The following is a 24,807-nucleotide window of genomic DNA, read 5'->3' on the forward strand; positions in this document are numbered from 1 at the left end:
GGATAGCTTCACAGTGCATTGCTTAACCTCTTGTGTCACCAGGAAGGCCCTACAAAATTTTTTAATAGCTTCCAACTTTCTCAGAGTAAAGACTAAAATCTTCAACATACCATCATCCTAGAAATCGTCTTTTCAGTTTTGTCTGCTCCCACTCATTCACTCATAGTTTATTGTTATGAGCACCTTCTACATAGAGATCATTTCACACAATCCTGACAACAACACTACCCCTGTTACAGAGGAGAAAAGGGAAGTCCGAGAGGTTGAGGAATCATACAAGAATGAACAGTTAGTTGGTCACGGAGAAGTGAGTTCATTAGGCTTGCCGCCCTCTCCAGCTGGTGCTTTTTCTACAGAGCAAAATGCTTCCCCGGCAGCTAGGAAGGGCCAGCAGAAAGGGTTTAGGATCTGGGAAAGGAAGCAGTGGTTAGAAGGGTGTTGGAATAAGGATGTCATCCCCCCTTTCCCATGGTGGTGGGGAGTGGCAGGGACTTCAAGCATTGGCAATATGCTGGAATTTTACCTTCTGAGGGGACCCGAATACCTTTCCTGTTTTCCAGTTCCTTCCGCTTGCCACCACATCCTTTCCCCTCCAAGCCCAGCGCCAGATGCCAGGAGGGCACTCAAAAGACATTTGGGAGATAATTATTGCCTCTGCTTGAGTGGTGGTCTAAGGGATGCCAGCCCTCCAATAGGGCAGTTTTCTGACTTGGGTTAAGTGTCCTCAGGGACAACCAGGAATGGCTGGTATGTGGTCATCTTGCTCAAGAAGCAGTTTCCTCTTGCCTTCCCCCCTCAGCACCAGATCAACCCCAGTGAAGGGAGGCAACTCATTTCCATCACCACCCACAGACAGCTTGGGGTAGAAGTTTCGCTGAGCAGGATTTCGTTCAAAGCCCTTCCCTTCTGTTGTTTTTATTTTTTTAAGATTTATTTATTTATGCATACAAGAAAGGGGGTACAGGCCAGAGGTGCTGGCGGTGAGAAGATTCACCAGAGACAGAGTGGGGAACAGAACAGGCAGACTGACTGTAATATACTGCTGAGGGGAGCAGTGGGTGAGACAGGAGAGGTCTGCTGTGCCATGTGGTTATCTCCCTGGCCGGGGATTGAACTCATGCTGCAGTGGCTGCAGATTGCTTCATAGGTTGCATCTTAGCCCCTCGCGCCACGAGGGAGGCCCAACCCTTTCCTTTTCTATAGGCCCTTTGAGAGCATCTGGTATGTACCACGTCCTATGTTGGCAGGTTCATGCCAAACCCAGTGAAATAGATTTTGTGGTTTCATATCCTACCTCAGAAGAATTTGAGGCTTCAGGGAGGTTAAGTGACTGGCTCAGGGTCTCACCTCCCTGCCTCTCTCTAGCAGAGTCAGAATTTACAATTTCCATTTGTGTGGACAAAAGGCCCGCCCCAGAGTGCTGGGTTCACCCTCCAACCGCTAGCACTTGGGGATCCTAGTCCCACAACATTGCCCCTCCCTCTTGTTCCTGGGTCTCCTCTCCTTCGGCGGGAAACAGGGTGCAGCATCTCGAGGTGCCCTAACCAGTCACCCCTAATCCTGAGGCCCGTGCACTAGCTACCCCCTGCGGGCCGGGCGGGTTTGGAGGCGAAGCGTGGTCCGGCGCATCGGGGTCTTCCCGACTATTTGCATAACGGGGACGACTCGCTACCCCCCACCCCGGCCCTCCGCAGCGATCTTCTCCCCTCCACCCGTCATCCCCTGTCCCCCAGTTCCCATATAGCAGACCCTCCTTCCCGTAATCCCACGTGGGGCTCCCAGCTCCCGGGCTCTCCTGCGCCTCGGAGCGCGGAGTCGGAAGGCACCTGGGGGAGGGGAGTCCTGGGCCCTGCCGGGCTGGGGAAGACGCCTGGGGCACTGCCCAGCGCTAACAAAGGGAGCCGGCTGCTGGCCGGCTGGGGCGCGCAGCGGGCGGAGCAACCGCAGCCTCCGCGGCCAGATCGCGAGTGAGTAGGGGTGCGGTGGACCGTGGCTCGGCTGGGGTCCCCCGGGAGGAGTGATGAAGGGGAGCGGGAGGGGAGCGGAGCAGCCGGGCCCGCGGCGCGCTCATGGCGCAGGGAATCGGTGTCCAGCGCCGCCTCAGCAGCCTTCGCTGAGGGGGCCTGCCACTTTTTGCTTGGACTGTCTGAATTTACAAGGGCCGAAGGCCCGCCCTGGCTTCTCCGGGGTTGTTTGGCCCTGGGGACCCACAACAAACCCACGTGCGCGCGCACCCCCTCCCCCCGGGAACCCCGCTTTCTCCGCAACATAGTTTTTTTTTCTTGGGGGGTGGGCACCTTGCAGAGTTCGGATTTCTTCAGATCCTGGCTGCTGAGTGTCCAGACTGGGAAACTGAGGCCCCAGGCAGGGGTGGGGGCACAGACACCACAACAAACGCACGTGCGCCCTGCTCTGGGATCTGGCGCGCACCGCCAGCGGGTAGGAGCCGCCCTGCGGAACCCTGCCTTTGTCTCAGCCGCGGGGGAGGGATCCACGCTGGGGGTGTCACTTGCTGAAGTAGGACGGCAGAGACATGTGAAAGGTACCACTTGGACTGAAGCCCAAACTGCTAGGTTTGAAAGCGAATAACGAAACGAGAAACGGACGCTACAAAAAAGATTTCCCCAGACTGAGAGTCTGTCCCCGGCGGTGGTGCATTGCTTGGTGGGATTGGAACAATCCCTTACTTGCACCTCACGGAGGTTTCTTAGCGCTGGGGGTTGAATTAAGAGTCAATAGGCCTCTCTCCAAAAAGATATACGGTGCTTAGCGCACCTTTGTCCCTGCACTCCAGCCACTGCCTCTGTGGGGAGGTCGCGAGCGCCTCCCCAGCTTGCAGAGAGAACCGTCCAATTAAAACTGCGCCCCGCGCGGTCTCGGGTTGCGTTTGGCTTTTGGTTTGTAGATTGAACCGCTTAACCAGTCTGGTCCCTTGACCAGCTTGGTCCCTTTTGGCTTGGTAGGTATTTTCACAAGCAAGGCCAGCCGAGGTCTCTTGTTCTAGGCAGAAACACTTATTTTCATTTCTGTTCGAGTTAATATGAGAGACATTCCGAAGTCTTGAGAGGGCTCTTGTTTGTTTTGCTTTTTCTCTGCTTACGTGTGTTCAGCTCCGCTTTGCAGATGTTAGCTAATCAGACCTGTTCAGAATTGGACTCCTAGATAGTGATGCTGGCGCAGGGGCAAGCCTTGAGGTTGTGGGGGTGGGCGGTGTGCGCAGGCACCCAGGCACTGCTGCCGGAGTGTGCTTGTAGAGCGGTGTGGCTGCGGTCTCCTTGGCTGGTACTGTTTGAGATTAACCTGTCCCTGGGAAACACTGGACCTCCTCCAGCCCCACCACACTGTTACTGGGAGTCTAGAGAGCTTCCAGGAACCCTCTTACTTCACAAGCAACAAATGGAGGCGTGGAGACTTCAACCACTTGTTCAAGTTTAAATAGAGTGAAATCAGCAAGAGAGCTAGCGAGAACCTGAGTTTGGGTCTCTCCAAACAATAAAGGTAAGCCTTGGATTCCTTAACAGGGGCCTTAGGCAAAATCAACTTGAACAAAGAGTAATTCTGATTGAAGATTGCACCCTGTCATTACCCCTTTTTTTGATTCTTTTGCAAAAAGAGAAACTTAGTAATTCTAACTTACTCTTCTCATAAGCTTACTTATTTTTCTCTCCTGGCTGCCCCTTCCCCTCAGGTTGGAGTAGGGCCAACTGTGGAGACTTTAGATGTTTTCTCTCTCATCCCTGTGCCAGGAGGCCTTTGTTTGGGCATAAGCACGGACTGTTGACATCAGCTCCACTGGGGAGAAAGTGTCTCATAGCGGGCTACTCCTGAACCTCTTGTGGGAGAACAATGCATTGTTTTCAATGATTTTATTCAATTAAAAAAAATTTATGAGCGGCTCACAGAAGTAGCCGCTTATTTTTGTATGTGGCAGAGGAAATGGTGGGGGGGGGGGGAAACAAACCACGTGGCATCTAGATTTCCTCAAAGCTGAAGTGCTGTTTTGCCTGGCCCTGTTGTTTCCCAGCTACACTTGTTTCTGTTCTTAGGGTTTCCAGGGTGTTTCATTTTCTTGGTAATTCCACTTGACACTTGAGAATAGTTTTCGCATCAGGATGCTTACCTTGTAAGGAACTTCAGTAATCATCTGGACAGACCTGTTTACTTTCCAGATGGAAGAACTAAGGCCAGAGAGGAGATATTAGTTGCCTAAGGAGGCTCAGCTAGATGTCTGCTTTCAGTGGCTCTTTTTGCGCAAAAGGGAAACTGTTGCATCAAATGGGTTGCTGTCGGTACCCCAGAGTAAAGTCAAAGTTATGATGGTTGTTATAACAATATCCTGTAAGTCAGAGAATGAATTCCTTAAGGATTTAAATAGGTTTCAGTTATTAAGTAAAGCCATGGATCCCAATGGTAGATATGGTGAGGACTGGAACAGGGATCGTTGGGGATCTTTAGTGTTTACTAAATGGTTCACTTTCATGTAACCCTTGTCTCGTGCTTCCCAGTGAGGAGCTGTGTGGAGTATAATCGTAAAGCAAAAGGCAGTGAAAACTCCACATTGCTCTTCATACTAGCTAACACCTGGGGCTCCAGTTTCTTTTTGTGTACAATGAGTCCCTCTGGTCCCGTCTCTGCACAGGCTGCTAAAGTGTCCTGGAAGATGCTCAGGCTGTAGAGTCAGGGAAGCAGACTTGGGTCATCCCTCCTCTTTTCTGTGTTTCTTTAGAGTCAGCAGGCTGTGCGCACGTTGTATAATGCTATATGAAGAACATGTCCCTTTCTCCAGGAATTGTGGGTATCCAGCCATGTGACACATGCTTTCTGCTGCTCAGACTGCTTGGCAGGCTTGGGTGCTTACCAGTTTTTAAAGTGGTAGAAAATGAAGGTGGGAGAATAACACCATTGAGTAAGTTCTGTGCTTAGGAGACCCTTAGCTAGTGTGAAGTGGGAGGAATGCCTGCCAAACTGTTAAGGGAGCCTTTGGGTGGTTGTGAAGTGCTTGTAACTCTAAGGTAAATAAACAGAGTAAAAAGGAAAAAAAAAAAACAAAAAAAACAACCAAAACCAGAATTTTCATTCCCAAGTGAGTGTGCTCCAGTTATCCATTCGTTCCATGTTTACTGACAAACAGGAGGACCTGGAGGGCAGTGGTCCTGTGCTTGGCTGCGAGGTGTGTGTGACACACAAGACTGGCTCAGAGTGCTTTTGGATCTCTCCTTAGAAACTGCCCTCAGAAGCTCTCAAAAACAGATCTAATGTATCTCAATATGGACCTCTGGGGGGTTGGGTGTGGTCCCCTTTTCTTCATGAGTTAGGCCACAAGTAGGTGGTAACTGAGAGTGGAAGAGGGACTCTTCAAAGACAGAAGTGACTCTCCTAAATGGGAGGATGTGGTTGCATTTAAGAAATGACAGGAATATGCCATTGATGAAATTCACAGTGATCTTCCGGAACATCAGAGTCCTGAACATTTGGTCAGAACTTGATCAGTGACTTGTTCAATGAGAACTGAATTGGGGACACATGTATTTTTCTTGGTGGTATTCATGTACTCTGATGGCTGATTGCAATGGATGTACTTTTTATAGGCGTATATGTAAGAGTAACACAGTAAGCAATGCCCTTTATTACATTCAAATATGGAAGTGGTTTTCTGAGTTAATGCTAGAAGGGTGGGGTTTACCTTTATAATAAATTTGGCAATTCAAATTTTATTTATTGTTCTTAGAAAAATGAAGCACATGCATTGAATACAATGTGAGAAACACAAAAAAGTACAAAGAATCACAAGAAAATGTTTCCGACTCAAAGTTCCCAACTCAAGTAACCGCTGTTAATATTTGGCAGTTTTCCTTCTGTTTTTTAAAAAATGAATTTATTTTCTCTACATGGTTGAGAATATAATGTATGGGCAGTTATCTCTTGCTTTTCTTGCTTAACATTGTCAGATATACATGTCATGGTCCATATCCACATGCAAACTGTGTCTTTTCATTTATGACCTATCAGCTGCTCTGCATCTTCAAGGTCACATGTGCCATTGGTTCTGGTGACTTTAATGTTCATTTCACTGAGGGCCTGTAGAGGAATGTGCCTCCTGCTTCCCTTCTCTTTCCTACCCCTGCCACAAGCATTTTAATTTTATCATATATACATATGATGCATGGGTTCTGGCCTGTCCTTGTGACTGCCACACTTCAATAGTCTGGTTTTCAGTTCCCATATGTGTTAAGTAAGGAACTCTGGGGCCATTTATTAATTTGGTATTCAAATATTTGCATGCCCACTCTACAGCAAAGATATGTATAAGCAGATCTTAGCTTATAAGAAGTCCACCATGCAGTGCGGAAGGCAAAGGTGAGGAGAGACTAGTGCAGGATGCTGTGGGGTCACAGGAGGATTCCATCTAGGACTGGAGCCAGGAAGGCTTCCTGGATGAGGGCCACTTTTGGATGGTCAGACGTCTTCTAATTTTTCCCTATTGCAGTTGACATTGTGATTTACATTTGTGAATAAATCGCTGTCTGTATTCCTGATTATTTCCATAGAACAGAATCCTGAAGTTGAAATTACTGGTATGATCATTTAAAAACCTTCACGGGCTTAGTCCCAGTTACCAATAAGTCTAAAATACTTAAGTATTACCTGTTGTAGGAATAATAGTAATTAAAAGCATAGATAATTCAGGATTCAACTTCTTTTTCACCATTTATCCACTATGTAGACTACTTATCTGGGTACTTAAGTTACTAAGTTTCACTTTTCATCTCTGTAACATGGGCATATTAGTACTGACTGACCTCAATGGGCAACTGTGGATTAAATGAAATCACAGGTGAAGGGCCCAGTATAGGACTAGATATACAGAAAACACTCCTAAGGGAGGGCTATTATTGTTATAATTGGAATTTTCAGAAGTGGCAGAAACTTTTGGTCCTAATAATTTTTTTGACCATGATAATAGGCTGTTGTGTGACTTTCTGTGCTAAGGAAAGCAGTAAGTTAATTAAAATGGAACCTCCTGCCAGGTAATGGATTGAGAGAGAAATGATCAGTTGCACATTGCATTATTGCATTATAAGAAAGTTTTTATTATGTTAAATTTCAGAACCTACTGAAGTCGAAAGAGTGGTGTACTGCACTCCATGTACAGTCACTTATCTCCAATGATTGTCAAAACTGTGGTTGATCTATAACCTCACCCTCCACCCCAGGTCATTTCAAAGCACGTCCCAGACATCTTATCATCCCAGACATAAATATTTCACTGAGTCACATGATGTATATTTGAGCATCCTATTGTGCTGTTCTTGGAGTCTTTGCTGTCATTATTATGGCTTTGTGTGTGAGTGTGTGTGTGTGTGTGTGTGTGTGTGTGTGTGTGTGAGAGAGAGAGAGAGAGAGAGAGAGAAAACACTTTTCACACCAATCTGAGAACTTGAGTTTTATTGCTCAGATCAGCTTTCCTGCTGTGTCCCAAAGAGACAAGGTAGAGGAACACTAAATTTAGAGTCAGGAGACTTTGATTTTGTATAAGGGCTCCACCAGTTGTATACTTTTGGGAAATGATTTCTGAATTTCTTTGAGCACATTCATAAAAATTTGGCAAGTGTGAAATGAGGTAATCCACGCGACAGCCCACACAGCTCAGTGTGTGGACCCAGAGCGGACTCCAGCAGCCTTCCCTCCTGAGAAGCAGTGTTTCCATGGGAATTAAGGGCACAGTCTGTACCCAGATGTGCCAGGGAGTATTGATGTCAGGCCCGCAATCTAAGGATGTGGTCTGAGCTCACAGATGCTTGCCAGACTGTCCCATCTCCCCTGTCACTAGACCCTTCCAATGTATGGGTGAGGGCAAGGAAGCGGCCCTGTCTGTATTTCCCCTTTGAGAAGATATGGTTTCCTCCTCCCCTCTAATTCCCATGAGTCTTGGTTTCTTCAACTTGCTCTTGTACTCAAGTAGGAATTTTTGACTCAAATAAAAGGGAAAAGTTAATCCGATTTAGTATTTAGATTGGAACTCTCTTTTTATTCCTCCGGGACTCCCGTTAGGTCAGGGCCTGTACTGTGACTTGTTTCTGGCTGTCACATGATGACCCTGGGCCTGCCTACTTTGGAACTCAACTCCCAGCTATGTTGGCCCTGGCCAGCTCTGATAGCAGATGGCAAAGAGATACATAAGGTCAGAGGACTTCTTCAGACAAATAATAAATGAAATCTGTTTTCTTTTAGGACATTCAAATAGGATTAAAAATTAACACCCTTCTTTCTCCTACCACCCATCCCATTTCTCTCCAAAGTGACCACTGTTTGCAGTTTGTCTGGGTCCTTCCAGTCCCTTTTGTATGTGTTTATGTATATATTTATTGTTCTGGTAAATTCACTTTCAAACCTCAGTAAATGAATTACAATTTAACTACCACTTTACAAACTTGCCCTTTTCATTTTACTCTACATATCAGTGTATACCTAACCTTTTTTCATAACTGCATCCCATTCCATATTATGGATATGTTTATATAACTAGTTTTCTCTTGGTAGACATTTATCTATTTCCGTAAACATAGATTTGTAAGCGTATTTAGGCCTTGGACATACGGAACAATGGTTGTAAATGTCAGTGGTTAAATGAAGTCAGCCATCAAGCTCTGGAAAGGATGGGAGAATGGGTGTAGGGACGTTGAGGGCCAGCTGGGTTAAAAGGCCTGGGAAGATATATTGGGAAGCTGGATGTTTGGGTGGAAGGTTATTTTTGGAGCTGGCCTTTCTGGTTGGGTGCCCTCGACTTCAAGTGAAAAATTAGTTGTGTCATCACTTCCTTCTCCTCTTTGTATGGTTTCTAGCACTTCCAAGTTAGTTTCTGATCCTAGGGCCTGTAGGGATGTAGTGGGAGCATTAGAATTTGAATGATAGGGAAGGAGGAGAGATAAATGCATGAGAGGAGTGTTAAATCTCAGGCTCCGGAGGAGGGAATGTGCCAGTTCTACTCTATGCTGTCTGTTCTTCAGCCCCATCTGGAGTGTTATGTTTTCCTGGGTCTGATACAGATCATGATAAAATGAAGCATGCTCAGAATGGGCTACTTGGAAGACAGACGTTTGGGTCACCATATTGGAGATGGAATAAATGTGGAAACTGGGGCTCTCAGCCTGCAGGAGATTAAAAATAAGAGGCATTTTCTTCATGCGGAAGATAAGAGTCACATTGAGTGTCTGCTGTGCAAAGAAGGATCAGTATGGGGTGAAGGAGGAGCTTCAGGATGGCAGATAAGAAAGAGTCTTCTTGACAGTGCTGCCCCAGCATGGAACAAGCTGAGTACAAGGCAGCCATGCCCCTGTCATGGGAGTAACCGAGCGAAAGTTGCAAGTGAACTTCTCTGCCATCAGCATATTCCCGCTTTGCAGAGAGTTGGACCTTAATGCCTGCTAAGGCCCCTTCCGATTTTAGGGGCCTTAGCAGGCAAGAAGCAGAAAGATGTAAAACAGGACTGAAGGGGTGGGACAAATAATTGACAACATAACTGGGGCAGTTTTCGCCTGCTCTAAAAATGTGGAATAAAGTGGAAGATTTCAAAGGAGATGCAAATATTATTTTCCTTGGACCTTGGCAGCCCTCTTGTTGTCTCCCGACTTCAACCCTGTTGACTTTATATTCATAAATTATTTCCACAGGAATAAATAGATCACATACGCTTTAAATGACCGGGAAATCTGGCAACAAAAAAAGAACTACATGTCCCAAGAGGATGATTGTAGAATTTTTTTTCATTACGATATTTCTAAATTTGCATCCATCTCCTGGTTTCCCTGGCACAGTGCTGAGACGTCACTTAGAAATATCCTTTGCAGCTTCTCGGAAGTCCTTTGAGCTAGAATGGACAGTATCCATCATGCTTAATGCCCACCCCTTCCTTTATGGCAGGAAGAAAGAGGAAGACCCTCTTGGACTTAAATATTAGCTGCTTGGTGAAGGCAATGTGGCAGAATTTACCATCTTTTGGGCTTTTGCGGTGTGCCTGACCCTGATTGGGCACTGTGAGTGTTCTCTCATCCAGTTCTCAGGGAAACATTTAGTGTGTTGGCATCCACTCCATCCTGTGGATGAAATACTGAGCTGCAGAGAAGTGTGGAGACTTACCCAAAGATTCAGTGCTGCCCACAGTGAAGCTGGCATTGCAGTACCTCCATGTAGTGTGCCACTGCTGATAATTCCCAGTCCTTTGGATCAGAGATACGCTTAGCTCTTGTGTTTAATTGGGGGCTTGGCTGACCTTCTCCTTAGAGAGGCTGATGGGAGCTTCCTACCTTTCTCCTGAGAACATCTAGATGAAAGGATTCACGGATAGTCATGTGTGAAGAGCATAACATTTGGGTCCAGCACACATTTACTCATTCTTTTGTTGGTAAGCATTTTTTGCATAAAAACTGATTTGCCTGCCTGCCTGCCTGCCTTTTCTCCTCCTCCTTCTCCCCCTATTCGTCCACCTCCTCTTCTTTTCCTTCTTTTGACTTGTCCCTTAAATCTATCAGGTCTATCTATTCATGATCTGATTTTTGACTGGGAATAAAAACACTGGCTGGCAGTGAGTATGGCCAGAGATTGGTGGGTGCCACAGCACAGCTATCTTAAATGCCTCTTGGTTTGAAAGTGAAACCCAATATTGGCATTAAGGGTTTATCTTGCAGCTGTGCTTTTAGGCGCTTAAACAATTTCTTCTCTTATAAAGTTTATTCAACATTTATTTGCACATCAAATATTTATTGAGTGATATTATGTGCTAAGCATTGCATTTGGTATTAGGAATATTATGTTAAGAATATATGTAGATATGGGCACGTGTGTTCAGTGTAACTAGCAGAGCCAGAAGTTAGTGGCAGACAGACGTCCAGTATCATCTATTTCTCTTTTCTCAGAGTACTTGCTTTGTTCATTCATTCAACAAGCATGAGTGCTTCCCATAGCCCAGGTTTAATGCTTGTTTTGGGAATATAAACTCAATTCTTAGAGTTGTGTTCCTTCAGGAGCTTAGCTGGTGGTGGATATGCAGATACTAAGTACAATAAAGTATAATCAATATTATGATTTGGGTGGGCACGGAGATTGGGAAGGAGGTATATGACTTTGGGAAAGTTTCTGGAGGAGGCAATAGACACCTCACCAGGGGCTGAGAGGGGATTAGTTACTGGCTTCTGGAGGAAGAACATTCGAAGGAGAAGAGGCTGCAGGAACAAAGGTACCAATAGAAGAGTGGTGCCATGAGTGTGCACTGGCAGATTGATGGTCTTGGGGAGAGCACATAAGGCAGGAAGTGGTGGGGGATGAGGCTAGAACCATTACATGCGTTATATAATAAAAATTTCACAATCTCCCCATGTGGCATATACTATTATTATCTCAATTTAATATGTGAGGAAACAAGTACTGAGGGAGGTTCATCGACTTGTTCAAAGTCAGACAGTGAGTGAGTGAGTTGAGGTGCTTGGACTTGAATGTAGGCCTGCTCAGCCTCTGTACCAGGGCCCGCGGGGGCAGGCAGGGATGGTCTGTTTTGCTGGCTTAAGTTTTTGTTCTCTCGCTATTAATCTTTCAAGGGTAACACCCTTGTAGAATCCTCTTCTCTGTCTGCCTTATAGTGTTTTCCAACTTGGAGTTAAATTGGGATTAGTGCATCTGGGTTGAAGACCACTTCTGAGTCATGGTTCTTGCTTTTACCCTCATTTTCATTAAGAAAACCAGTAGTCCAGAAATCTGGACTACTACCAACCCACAGGTGACAAGGGAGAAGATTCCTCCCTTTTCTCAAAGGTTTGAGGCTCATTTAATTGTTGAGGCATTACCTGTGAATCCTTTAGTTCAGTGAAGCCCTTTGGGTCTGGAGTGGGGCAGCCAGTGTGGGTTGGGAGTGTCTGAAACAGGTAGGTCCTGGGCTATCCCTTTAAGGATGAGTAGGGATGGGGAAGTAGCCCCCATGAAATTGTAACATCAAACATGAAATTGTTCTGTTTTGCTCCATGTCAGATTGGATATCTTTGGCCTATTCTTCCCATCCCCCAAGATAATTCCTGGACTAGAGTTGGCTCTTGTGTTGGAGAGGCAGTAGGGTATTCATTCATTCATTGCTTCAAAATAAAGTTTGTTGAAAGCTAATCAATCAAGAGCTCAATGACAAGATGATAAAACTGCAGCATAAAATATAAAGGGAAATTCTAGGACTAAGGGAAAGATTGATACAAACAACATCACTACAGAAAAAATTAATAAGGGAATTGAACAGAATCCACTAAAAATTAGTAAAGAGAGAGGAAAATATTGAGGGAAATTGCAGTATGTGCTGATGCTGAAATTTAATCATAGATGTAAAGGTGGTACAAAGATGATCCTTCAGAAGGGTGTCTGTGAAGGCATGTAGCCCTTCTCATATGCCCTTCACCAAAGTATAGTCATGGGCACACCTGGCTGCAAAAAGGCTGGAAGGTCTCCAGCTGAGTTGCCTTCTGTCCTCTTAAAAGTCCGTTTTGAGAAAGGTCTTCTATTAATGAAAGGAAGATGAGGAAAATAGATATTGGGAGCAATTAATCCCTGCCACAGGGGAAAAGTCCTGTTGGCCTTAGACTTCATCTGTCATAGAAGAAATATTTGAGAACATGGAGAAGAGATATTTATAGAGTTCTGAGGACAAAGCGGTATGATTGATGAATTTTATACTTAGTTAAATCACTCTACACGCCTAAGGCAGGAAGTCATTCCCATACATTCAAGGGAGGAGAGCACATGTAGACTCTTCTAGGGAAAACCAACTTGATGATGAAGAAGGCTACTCAAAAGCAATTAGGAATGTGTGGTCAAAGGTCATTTGATGAGCCCACGGTTCACTCAAATAGAGAAAAGCTAATCAAGGGTGGGCAAGAGGCCAAGAATATGACAAAGTAGGAAGAGTGTAAGGGAAATGGAAGGCGGAAGTGGGAGAACAAGTATGTGCTAGCTTTCCCTTCCTTACACTGTCTTAATAAGATATTAAGGTGATGGCTCTTTTTCTCTAAATGTGGAGACATCTTTAAAAATTTTCTATTTTGGGGCCTCCCTGGTGGCGCAAGGGGTTAAGACAGAACCTGTGAAGCTCTCCAAAGCTCTCCGCAGCCACTGCAGTGTGAGTTCAATCCCCGCCCAGGGAACTACCCTGATGATGCAGCAGACCTCTCCTGACTCCCCCGCTGCTCCCCTCAGCAGTGTATTTCGTCAGTCTGCCTGTTCTGTTCCCCACTCTGTCTCTGGTGAATCCTCTCATCCCCCACATCTCTGGCCTGTATCCCAGTTCTTGTATGCATAAATAAATAAATCTTTAAAAATAATTATCTATTTTGGTGGAAAAACAAGTATTGAAAGTTTAGCTTTTACTTTACATTTTTGTAAACTAAACTAAACCTCACTAAAGTAGAAATTAAAAATCAAAATAGCTATTTTTATTAAAAAGTTCCATCCGTCCTTCTCTCATGTATCCTTCTATCCTTCACACTTCTGTCCATGTGTAAATGTAGAGACATGCAAAGAAGAATATTTACCTATTTTTTTTTTCTGGGTGGAGGGATTCTGAGCAATTTTTAGCTCTGTATAATTTTGTGTGTTGATTGCTTTTTAAAAATATAATCTACTGGTATCATTTGATTACAACCACAAAGGCTATTCTAAAGGGCATGACTAAATTTTAGTGCTCAGTGCATGGAGAGTGGAGTGGAAGATACAAATAGATGCATAAAGCATTGTCTTTTCATGGGGAAATTGATGAGTCAGTTATGTGAATCCCAAACTCTAAACAAAACACTTTGCAAATCAGATGAATAATTGGGTGTTGGGGCCCAGAGGACCTTCATAGAAGAGATGGAGTTTGAACTGGATATTGAAGGGTGAGAAGTTCTGACAGGTTGCAAACAGGAGAAAGGCCATTCCTAGCCTAGGGGCCAGTGGGAACAAGAGCATGGAGGAGTGAAAGTATATTGCGTGTCTGGGTAACCCTGACTAATCTGCTGTGGTTGGCAAACAAGGGATGAATGAAAGAATACCTACTGTTCATTGACTACCCACAGCACATAGTAGGTACAGCACACAGACACTTCTGGGCCTAACAATGGAGTGGACAGAATCATCCCTACCATGCAGATGAGGAAGCATTTATCTGTCCCAAGTCGCACAGTGATGAAACTGTGCCTTGAGTCCTCTGAACTGTCTGCAATTGAAAATCCATGGTTTTTCTACTGGGCTATGGTTTATAGTGTACTGAGTCCAGAATGAGTCACCTTTGTGAAACATAAAATGCAGAAATACCAGTAAATCTAAAAATATTTTATATGTAAATATATTTCATCTATTTCCATACATACAGGCCTAAGCCATATAAATATATTTTATATGTAAATTTTATAGGTATCTTTTAAGTAAATATGAAAGCCCAAAAATTGTGGTCCAGATTGCCATCCAGCATCCGTGTGCCCCCAAGCTACTTAACCCTAACCCTAATTTCCTGGTCTATAAAAGGCTGCCTGTAGGGCTGCCTACGCTCAAATTTGTTTTTTATGTTCAGATTAGATCATAGATATGAAAAGACGAGAAAGTATAAAAGAACCACACAGAAGGGTTTGTTATTGCTGACACACCCTCTTGCTCTTCTGAGAATTTAGACATCTGGTGCAGCACCCACAGGTGTCTATAAAAATACCCAGTCAGGGACATGCTCCCGAAGGCTCCTGAAGGCTCACAACAAACAACTTGGTCAATAGGCAAAAAGCTGTGCTCGCTTAGCTTGGAGAGCCAGCAAGGGGCTCAGGTGGGAAGTAGGTGGGAGGTAGCAGTGAGGGAGAAGCGAGGGAGGCTCCCCACTGCCCATAGAGAGAATGCTCCTGTCTCCCTTCCTGGTTGCTGGGAAATTCGGGGTCAGAGGTGAGTCAGATGACAGGCAACAGTTTGGAGAGTTACCTGGGGCAGAGGAGGGTGTTCCAGACAAATCAGACTGCAGGAAGGAATATCTGGACTGCCAGGTGAGCAGGCCCCTGCCCCATCTGTGTGGTAGAGGCTCATGATCTAGAAAAGGGACTGGAGGATGGGAGCTGTCAGGAGACTCTGGGGTAGTCTTTGCTCTCCAGGAGTACTGGAGCTCTGACCTCAGAGGAACTGGGCTCGTATATAACACTTCAAGGTGGGCTGTCAGCCAGAGCTCAGCCTGAGCAGATGTGACCGGAGACAGCTTGCAGTTCTCCAAGATGGACTAGAATTGTTCTAGGTTCTGGGATGGGGCCTAGAGTGTTACTGGGGGTTCAAAAGCCCTGCATTGTGTGCCTGTGTGGGATGGTGGTGGTGGTTTTAGGACCTAGCTACTACTTGCTGCTTGAGGCATCCGTTCCTAGTCCCTCTGTTATACTTAGATAAGCCTTTTAGTTCAGCTGCAGCTCCAGCCTGCCTCAGCCCAGGATGGACCCTTCAGACTCCTGGCACCCAGGAGTGGATCTTTTAGCTCTTACCCTGTACTTCTTATGTCATATGAAGTTAGCTATGTTAGGCAATGGCCTTCTGGAAGGTAGGGATACTGATTGGGTTCACTGCACAGTTTGCATCCACCGTGGCACCCAGTCCTTAGGAGGACGCATGGAATGATTCACCCTTCCTGGTGCTCCATGTCTGTCCACCAAGGCCAGGTCACAGCCAGCCATTGGGCAGTCTGTTTTCTTACCTGTCAGCCTGGCCTTGCAAAGAGACCAGTGGCAAGATGAAATAGGGAATGTTCTCTGGCAGGGAGTCAGACTGGGGACCTGGCTATTCTTCTTATCTTGTTGGAACCAGGGTCAGAAGAGTTTGTCCCAGGTGACAGAGGGAGGCAGGCTGTGAGGGAACTCTGACAATAGGCTGAATCATCACTTATCTAAGCAGACTGCACGGATTATCTTTGTCAGTTTTACGAGCTGGAAGGATGCTGGCCCAGGGCCTGAGCCGGGGGTGGTTAATGATAGCGTTAGGAATAAATCCCCAGAAGATGCTTCCTGCCACAGGGCTTGTGGTATTCCTTTTTTTGTTCTACACAATGAACATCTTATTCTGGCCTATAAATTTGGGAGAGAGGAAAGGACAGGTAGGGAGGAGGTGGTCGCAAAAAGTGCCTCCCTGGGTAATGCTTCTGCACCTGGAGACTCCTACCCTTGTCTCCCAGCCCGTCCAGGTGACTCACAGGGGGAGGGCTGGGAGACAATGCACTGCCTTCCCCTGTCGCTGTCTGCAAGGTCTCCTTCCCTTATACTGGGTGAAAAAATCCACCCTCATTGAAGCCAGACTTGAGTTTAATTCCAGATGTGCTACTTTGTAGCAGTGTGGATTTGGGAACATAATCCCCCTGAGCCTCAGTTTGTGATCTGTAATCTGTATTATTCACAGCATGTGTGTAAATGCTTAACTTAGTGTCAGCACATAATTGGGGATCAATAAATGGTGGCTATGCTTAATATCACAGCACTTGTTAATAGTTATTCTTCTTTGTTGGTCACCTAATGGGTCAGACGCTTTGCTAGGCACTATAGATATGAAGATGCATGAAATCCAGCCTCTCCTAGGAGGATCCTGTGTCTAGAAGGAAAAGCAGGCATCTATGATTGGGACCCAGATAAATGGGAGTTGCACAAGTTGCTGCAGGAGCGAGAGGTTGGGGGAAGGTGGGGCCATAGAATAAGAGGTGAGACCCCCACAGGAGGTCTTGGCAGTTAGGATAGAGGCTGGGGAGAATAACTGGACCAGATAGAATGTTGACAACCAGGATTTGGCATCTGATCTACCCATGGGAGTGATTGGAGCAGTCAGTAGGGCTCCCAGCCGCAGACTTACAGGGCGACCCCGCTGTTGGCATTTGAGCCCATGCAGTTTGGCTAGGGATAGAGTCTGCAGTCTTTTTCCAGCAGTTGGGTGGACATGGAAAAGGGACCAAATCAGGCTTGATTGGGAGAGAGGCTGGTAAGATCTCATTCCAGAGATCTCTCCAGGCTCAGGACTAGGGTCAAGGATGGACCCCCAGAGGGAGTTGATCAGATCCCTAGACAGGAATTGCACATGTGGAACCTACTAAAATATAGGTTCTGCATAGAGGAAACTTTGCAAAATGTTGGCACAGAATTATCATTGTCAAATTGGGACGCAGAGAGAGTGGATAGGAGGGGTATAGCCTGTGATTTCTGCAATTGTCTGAAAGTGCAGCCAACCCATGTGCATGCTCCAGACACATAAAAAGAGCCAGACAAGACCTTGCTGTGCAAGGATATACATTTGTGGTTTCAGTCATTTGGAAATGACTTCTGTCAACTTGAAAATTCAGGGGCAATTAAAAAGGCAAAGTGTGTATTTATTTGGAATAGAAGAATCGCAAATCGGCCTATATAGATTCAGGTAGAAAAACTAGAGAGTGTTCCAAGAAAGAATAATATGGGGAATATTATGGGAGGAAAAGAGGAAAATGAGATAAGTGATTGAAGAAAAGTTAACAATCTTAAACTATTCTTGGCTATAAAAATTTGGTTACTGATTCTCTGGAAGGATGGAAAGGGAACTGATTCTATTGCTAGACTTCAAGCCCATAATCATCAGTTTACGTGATTTGGATAGTTTTTTTTTAAAGATTTATTTTTATTTATTTATGCAGAGGTGTCAGAGGTGCAGGGTCGTGTGGGGTGAGGGGTATGAGAGGATTCACCAGAGACAGAGCTGGGAGCAAAACAGGCAAATCTACTGAAATACACTGCTGAGGGAGCAGTGGGTGAGACAGGAGAGGTCTGCTGAGCCTCGGTTGATAGTTTCTTAAAAAATACTTCTTATGGTGCATTCCAAAGGTCTTTGGCCCAGTGAAAGTTCTGTGACCTAGTTCAAAGGAGACGGGTAATGCAATTTCTCTGTAATAACTGACTTGCTCCATTTTAAAAATGGCTCCACAAGTGTTAGCTTTTCACACTTTAAAGTCCAATGAGACACACAAATTGGGTGAGTCATATGGATGAGATAAAAACAAAATTATATTTGCTACAAAGATGGTATATGTCACTTAGCTGGTGATAAAAATAAACATAACATCTTTCATTTACTGAAATCCTACCAACTCCAGGCATGTTATGGTCTTTCTGGGTCTCTCATTTAAACCTGATTAAATCAAGCTTTCTATGCTGTACCAGCTCTACAATGTAAAAAAATACACACCAGAGCACATCATTGTGAAACAAAATAAAACAACAACATAAAAAAAAACCAGAAGAATAGTTGTAGACAAAGGGAGAAACCCTACATCTGATATACAGAAGAATAGAAATCTGACTCTCTGGCAACTCTAGAGGCTAGAAGGAAATGGAGCTATACCTTTAAAATTCTGAGAGGAATTAATTGCCAACTGAGAATTTACTTCTAAACAAATTATTAACCAAATGTGAGTGTGGGATAATAGTTGTTCACATACAGATAATCTGCCTGTTCTGTTTCCACTCTGAGGAAGCTGCTACATACACATTATTCCAACGTTAAGGAGTACGTTAAGCAGCAGAAATGTGTTCTTTCTTTAAGCCGAGAGAACAGTTCAGACTGGAGTGGGAGGGTAGAGGCTCTAGATGGAAGAACTTTAAGAAATTAAAAAAGGAAAAGGAGAATTGTTGGATAGTTGAGGGCTAAATTAGTGATGGGTAGATAGAATATTAAATTAAGCAAACAAACAAAAGAGGCAATAATGGATTCCAGAGATCACAACTAAGGGATGTATGTGAGAAGAATGCACCCTCACATGCTGCATAATTCCACTGTGAACACTACTTTATCTGGTCATAATAATGTAACTCCTAGTGCTGATTGAAGGAAAAAAATGGTGTTACTGTATTAGGAGAAGGTGGGGGGAAGCAGAAGTATATGGGCTTAGGGTAAGAGCATTGAACCCTTATTTTCTATCGTGGAAAGTCAATGAATAGCTAATATCTAACTGAAAATAAAGGAGCCAAGCGAGCATGGTATTGAGACATGCTGTGCAACTCTAGAAATAGATGTGAGGATTCGAAGTCCTTACATTTGGGCAGTGGAAATTAAAGGTAGGGAGGGTTGGGGCAGGCCCTGTTTTTTTTCACTGTAAGTCTTGCAGTACCACTGGACTTTGAAAATCAAGTACGTGTACAACTTTGATCAAAGAAAGGGCTGATTGTCTCCCCGTAGATGCAGATTGGTACCTAAGACAGGCAGACTGCTTGGTGATTGTTTACTTTAGAGAACACACTAATAACATAGTCAAAGAAATGGACAGGCAACTTGTCCTTTGTATATTTTGTATATAGCTTTTGTACTCACCAGGGTAGAAGAACTTCTCTTTTCTAGTTCTCTCTAATTTTTTTTTTTAATTGAAGTGACATTCCAACAAGGTGGTCCCCAGGAAAAGGGGAGGTTCCAGGTTCCTTGCCCCACCCAAAGGAGGGTAGAGCTGAGTAGGGAGGAGAAGAAGCTGCAGAGGAGACTGAGGAAGGAAGAAAGAAGGATGGAGAGCCAGAAGGAGACCTGGAGGAGGCATGTGGAGACGAGAGACACGTGAAGAAACTGGCTGAAAAAGATATGGGTGAAAGATGTGTGGGGAGGTTAACAATGGCAGCTTTTATCTTGGTTTTGATTTTGCTCTTTTCCTTCCAGACTTGTCTGTTTTTGACCCTTCTTTATGGTTCCCGCCAAAGGTGCATTAGACTTGGGGCAGGCTTTCGGGCCTTGCTTTGGGCCAATCCTGTTTGGCTGGACTTTTACCCACGAGGGATGGGTAACTTTGGGTGCTTGATTTGAAAACTACATTCTTTGTCTTTTCTGTATTGCACACTAATTGTATTAAAGTTCCATTCCGTTAAAGGCTGTATGTTTTATCTTGATGCGGCAGATGGCAGAACCTATATAGAGCAGGCAGGTTTGGGGATTCTGGGGTGCCCTCTCCCTGCCCTGCAACAACATTATATAATTAGAAAAGCTTCAGGTGTGCATTATTATAAATCAACATCTACATATAGTACATTAAGTTCCCCACGTAAAGTTCAATTCTTTCCTTCACCATCCCCTGCTGAAGACTTTTACCTATACTGGCTTTCCCTTTTCTCTTCTGGTAATACAAACTTTTATACCATTTCTCTTTTTGTCAGTGCCAGTGTATTCAGTGTTCAACTCATATTTAATTTTAGTTCTTCTATTGAAGGAGCTGACCTAGTGGTATCTACACACTGGAGACACCAGATACCAGAAAGGCCTTGGGGTGGCAGTCAGTGTGTGGATTTTGGTTAAGACACTTACCAGCTTTGTGCCTGGGCTGCTTACATAAACCCTGTTTCTCATCTGAAAAAAGGAGAAAATGCCCCTTGCTTTCCAGGATTGTGTGAGGAATAAATGAATAATTTAGTGTATAAAATACCTGACGTTTAGTGGTTGCTAAAAATATTAAATAAAAAAATTTACAAACATTTGTGACTAACTTTCGATCTGGAACAGGAGCTTTGTGATGTTGGGTCTGGGCCCTTGGACCCGCTGGTGAACCCTCTAGAAAGAATGTAAACTCTGGGAAGGGAGGGACGGGCAGAAATAACCCAGGAACTTTTCTGATTTTAGCAGAAGTTCTTATTGTGTTTGGGGCTCAGTGTCTTCTGCTCTGACTGCCGGAATCAGCACATTTGTAGAGAGCCAGATTCTGAAATGTCTTATGTACATGGATCAATAAAGAACTCTTTGCTAATTTAGTTTCCATATCCAAACACAATGAAAACAATCGTTCACATTCAGATACTGGGGAATAATGGACCCAGAGTTAACAGTGTTTTCTTTTCCCTCAATGTTCCGTGTGCCTGGTAGAGATCACTCACATGAGCTAAGGACCTGTGCTGAGGCCTATACCTGTGGCAGGTTAACACATTCTTTGACTTAAAACCGAGACTCAAAAAAACTCAAAAGTTCAGTAAAAGTCCTACATGGATGATGCTAAGTTGACCAGCATCATCTGAGGCTGCTGGACCAGGAAATTCTCAGGGTGTATGTTCTTGGCTCATTTCTTTCGTTCTTGGTGGGCTTTCTAAATCATGATTCTGGTCTGTGTTCAGTGCCTCACATGTCATGCACCTAGAGGAAAGGCTTGCTGGAGGCATGACACCCAGGCAGGCTCTCATTTACCTTCCTTAGAAGATGCTTCTGGATCTGACACCAGGTGGTGGAAAAAGGGGGCTAGCCTTGGAGCTGCCAGGGGCTATAAGGGGGGATGGTACTGGCAGGAGTGAGGACAGGAAGAGATAAAATGGAAAACAAACTTTGAACTCAAGGAAGAAGTTAAATAAAACTGACTGGTTTGGCTTTGGGACAAAGTAGCGAAACTGAATCTAGATGTCAAGTCGGTGGCATTGTGGGATAGCAAGAAGGTCAAGGGTTAGATGCACAGATTACAATGGGGTTTTAATTAAATGGACTCTATTTTTTAAATATTTATTTATTTATTCATACAAGAACTAGGGTCAGAGGTGGGGGGGTGGTGAGAGGATTCACCAGAGACAGAGTGGGGAACAGAACAGGCGCATTAACTGAAATGCACTGCTTAGGGGAGCAACGGGAGAGGTAGGAGAGGTCTGCACCATGTGGGTAGCTCCCTGACTGGGGATTGAACTCATGCTGCAGAGGCTGTGGATAGCTTCACAGTTCTGTGCTTAACCCTTTGCACCACCAGGGAGGCCCTAATGGACTCTGTATTAAAACTGTAAGAAGCACAAGAGTATATAGGTGGTTGAAAGGCAGAAAGATGCAAGAGGGCCCTGATATCAGCTGAATGTATAACACTGAGTGGGGGTTAGGAGTTTGTACAAGTCACTTAATAGTAAAATCTTATAATCAGAAATTCTACAATCTTTACACCTTTGTTGTTTACTTCTCATGTTGCTGAAAGTAGAATTATACCTGTAATCCAGGGCTGTCCATTAAGTTGCCTCATCTATCAAAAGTCCAGCCACAAACTTTGAAAGAAAGTTAACGAAAAGGCCTTTGAATATCCACAAGTTATGCACTGGTTCATGGGAGAGCACAGTTATATTCTCACTCACAGCCCTGCTAGACTTCAGGCACTGGGTTCTAGAGCCCGTCTAAATCAAGGTTTTCAGAGTATATCTCAGCTTGCAGCCACTAGGAAGAAGACAAACATCTGCCCTTTTGGGCCTGTGCTGTTTCCTGTCTGACTTAATGCTCAGCCTCTGCGTGCTCTCTGCAAATTAGCTGCCTCTCCTTTGGCAGCACCCACAGATTTATCTCTGATATTAACATTCGTTTGTCACAGTGACCCAGCTACCTTTCGTCACCAGCTGACCATCATTGATTTTCTAGGCTGCAGTTTTGAAAGAGTGTCTTGGTCCAGCTCCTTTTTTATAGGTGAGTTGCTTTTAATTCAACCACCCTGGGTTGATCAGGGGAGGCCCAAACGTGGGCATGTGTGGGGTGGTGGCAGGAAGACAGAAAGAATGGTTTGCTTATCATAGTAATATTGGAGGCCTGCCATCTATCTTCCATAGGATTTGAAAGCACTAAATGGAACCTGACATTCCCTCATTAGCCTGCAGATTGCTGTGGCTGGAGTGCAGAGTGTATGGGGAGAAGGGGCAAGTAGAATGGTCAGCTAGGAAGGGGTATGAAACGTGCGTCTCCAGGGTTTCTGCCTAGGTCACAGGGTCACAGAAATCAAAATCTGTGAGACACATTACCCGGGGAATTATCCATCTGTCACTGAAGGTTTGACCTGGAGTAATATCCCCTGGAGGGATATAAGAGATGGCTAGAGAGAGAAGGGGGATGGGGGAGAGAGGATTCTTCCTGTTAAGGAGACAGGCCCATCAGCAGCTCAGTGTCCCCCACCCCAGTACTTAGATCTGTTGGGGCTAGGTAGGTGGGGGAAGGCTCCTTATTGGCAGGTTCCCAGGTGACCACCTGCTCAGTTGTGTTTGTAGGTAGAGATTTCTTCCTTGCCTGGTCCACTCTCCTCACAATGACTGCCTTCTGGTGTTTTGTTGACATTAGTAGCACACTGCCCAAATACCATAAGAGATTTTTTTTTTTTTTTTTCCATCTCACCTGATGCTTTTTTTGTTTCTTCAGTTCCGTCCTGAATCTCTGAGATTTCCACGCCTTCAAATGTCTCACTTGAGCTTTAGTTTCATGTGCTAATAGCGTCGATCAGATGCATGTCCTCTCTTAGTGGATGACTCTTGTTTTCCTCCTGGACCCCATCCTTGTGTATTACCCCAGCTCTTTTCCTCAGTGATTTTCTCTCAGTTCTTACTCATGAATTTCCTCTCCCAGTGTGATTAGTGGAGAGTCAGCATGGTGGGTCTTATCTCAGACCTGGGCTGAACTGAGGGCAAGCATGCAAAGTGCTAAACCAGTGTCCTGGAACTCCACTCTCATTTCTACTAGAAATGTTACTCAGATGGGGAGACAATGGTGAAAGAGAGGAGTTTTAGAGGGAGGAGGTTGTTTGTCCATTGCTGGGAAGAATTTATTTTTTTTGAAAGATTTATTTATTTTTACATACAAGAACTGGGGTATAGGCCAGAGGTGTGGGGGATTAGAGGATTCACCAGAGACAAAATGGTGAGCAGAATAGGCAGACTGACTGAAATACACTGCTGAGGGGAGCAGCGGGTGAGATAGGAGAGGTCTGCTGTACCATGTGGGTAGCTCCCTGGCTGGCTGGGGGTCAAACTCCTGCTGCAGAGGCTGTGGATAAGTGCTGTGCTTAGCATCTTGCACTACCAGGGAGGCACTGGGAAGAATTTATATGGTACAGTAGTCCCGCAGGTGGCCTGCCAGAATTGTTCAAAGGTCTGAGAATTTGGAAGCTCTTTAACCCAGCAATTTTACTTCTAAAACTGTGTTTTAAGGTAATAATCATGGATTTCCTTAAAGATTTAGTTTCAAGCACTATCTATAATTAGCAAAAATGTTGGAGATGACTTAAATGTCCAGCCTTGGCTGTCGGTATTCAGTTAAGCCACATAAAGGCATATTATGTAGCCATTAAAATGATGCTGCTGAAGTCTGTACTAAACCATGCCTGACTATTGCATTTTTGTAAAAAGCCGGATGATGAAAGAAAACCAGGAAGGGTGTGTCATCTCACTGTGGAAGGAATGGATGACTTTTTTCTTTCTTTTGATAATTGTATTTCCTAAAATTTCTCGATTGAACATAAATTTCTTCAGACTAGTTAAAAACAATTACTTTAGAGACATGCTATCCATCCATATAATATGTGGGTTGAAGATTTAGGCTCAGTTAAAAATGTTCCCAAAATAATTTGAAATTCAAGTCACAATTGTAACAGTATAGACAATATACTTAGTTCAAAGGAAGACTGTGAGAAGTTTGATGTATTTATTGATTGAGGTCAGTTTTCCATAAGCCTTATCTAAACATGACTTGGGGCTGGAACTAGAGTTTTCATACTTTAGCACTTTTTACCCATAAAGTAAGTATTAATATCACAAGGATACAATGGCTGGAGTAGCGTTTACTTTGCTTCATCTTCATTATTCTGAAATTCCTCAGGTTTGGGTGAAGTTGGCTAACTTGAGCCCTGGGAAGGAGGGAGGTGCTTCATCATGTTTGGGGAGGTGTTTTATCATGTTCCACTAAACAAGAAGATTCACTTACCATTAAAGCCAAGTGCATATAACCACAATATGAATTTATTGGGGTAATTCACATTATACTAACATAAGTATATAATTCAATTGGAGTAAAAAAGGCGAAGTTAACAAAGTGCCTGGTAGA

At 44.5% G+C, this 24,807-nt stretch overlaps 1 protein-coding gene across 4 annotated transcripts in view; it reads left to right on the forward strand.

The window, feature by feature from the left end:
• Window positions 1-1,775: 1,775 nt before the first annotated feature.
• Window positions 1,776-24,807, forward strand: part of ST6GAL1 (ST6 beta-galactoside alpha-2,6-sialyltransferase 1) — a 115,937-nt gene continuing 92,905 nt past the window's right edge. For 2 of the 4 annotated variants that reach the window (XM_054700428.1, XM_037525262.2), the window contains exon 1: window positions 1,776-1,967. The gene's annotated coding sequence lies outside the window, so the exon portion shown is untranslated. Of the gene's footprint in view, window positions 1,968-2,157; window positions 3,499-24,807 lie in introns of those variants that run through there. The other 2 variants (XM_054700429.1, XM_054700430.1) reach the window with 2 other exon arrangements.

Source organism: Talpa occidentalis, unplaced genomic scaffold (genome assembly GCF_014898055.3).
Source record: "Talpa occidentalis isolate TD23 unplaced genomic scaffold, MPIMG_talOcc4v2.1 talOcc4.4, whole genome shotgun sequence".
NCBI lineage: Eukaryota > Metazoa > Chordata > Mammalia > Eulipotyphla > Talpidae > Talpa > Talpa occidentalis.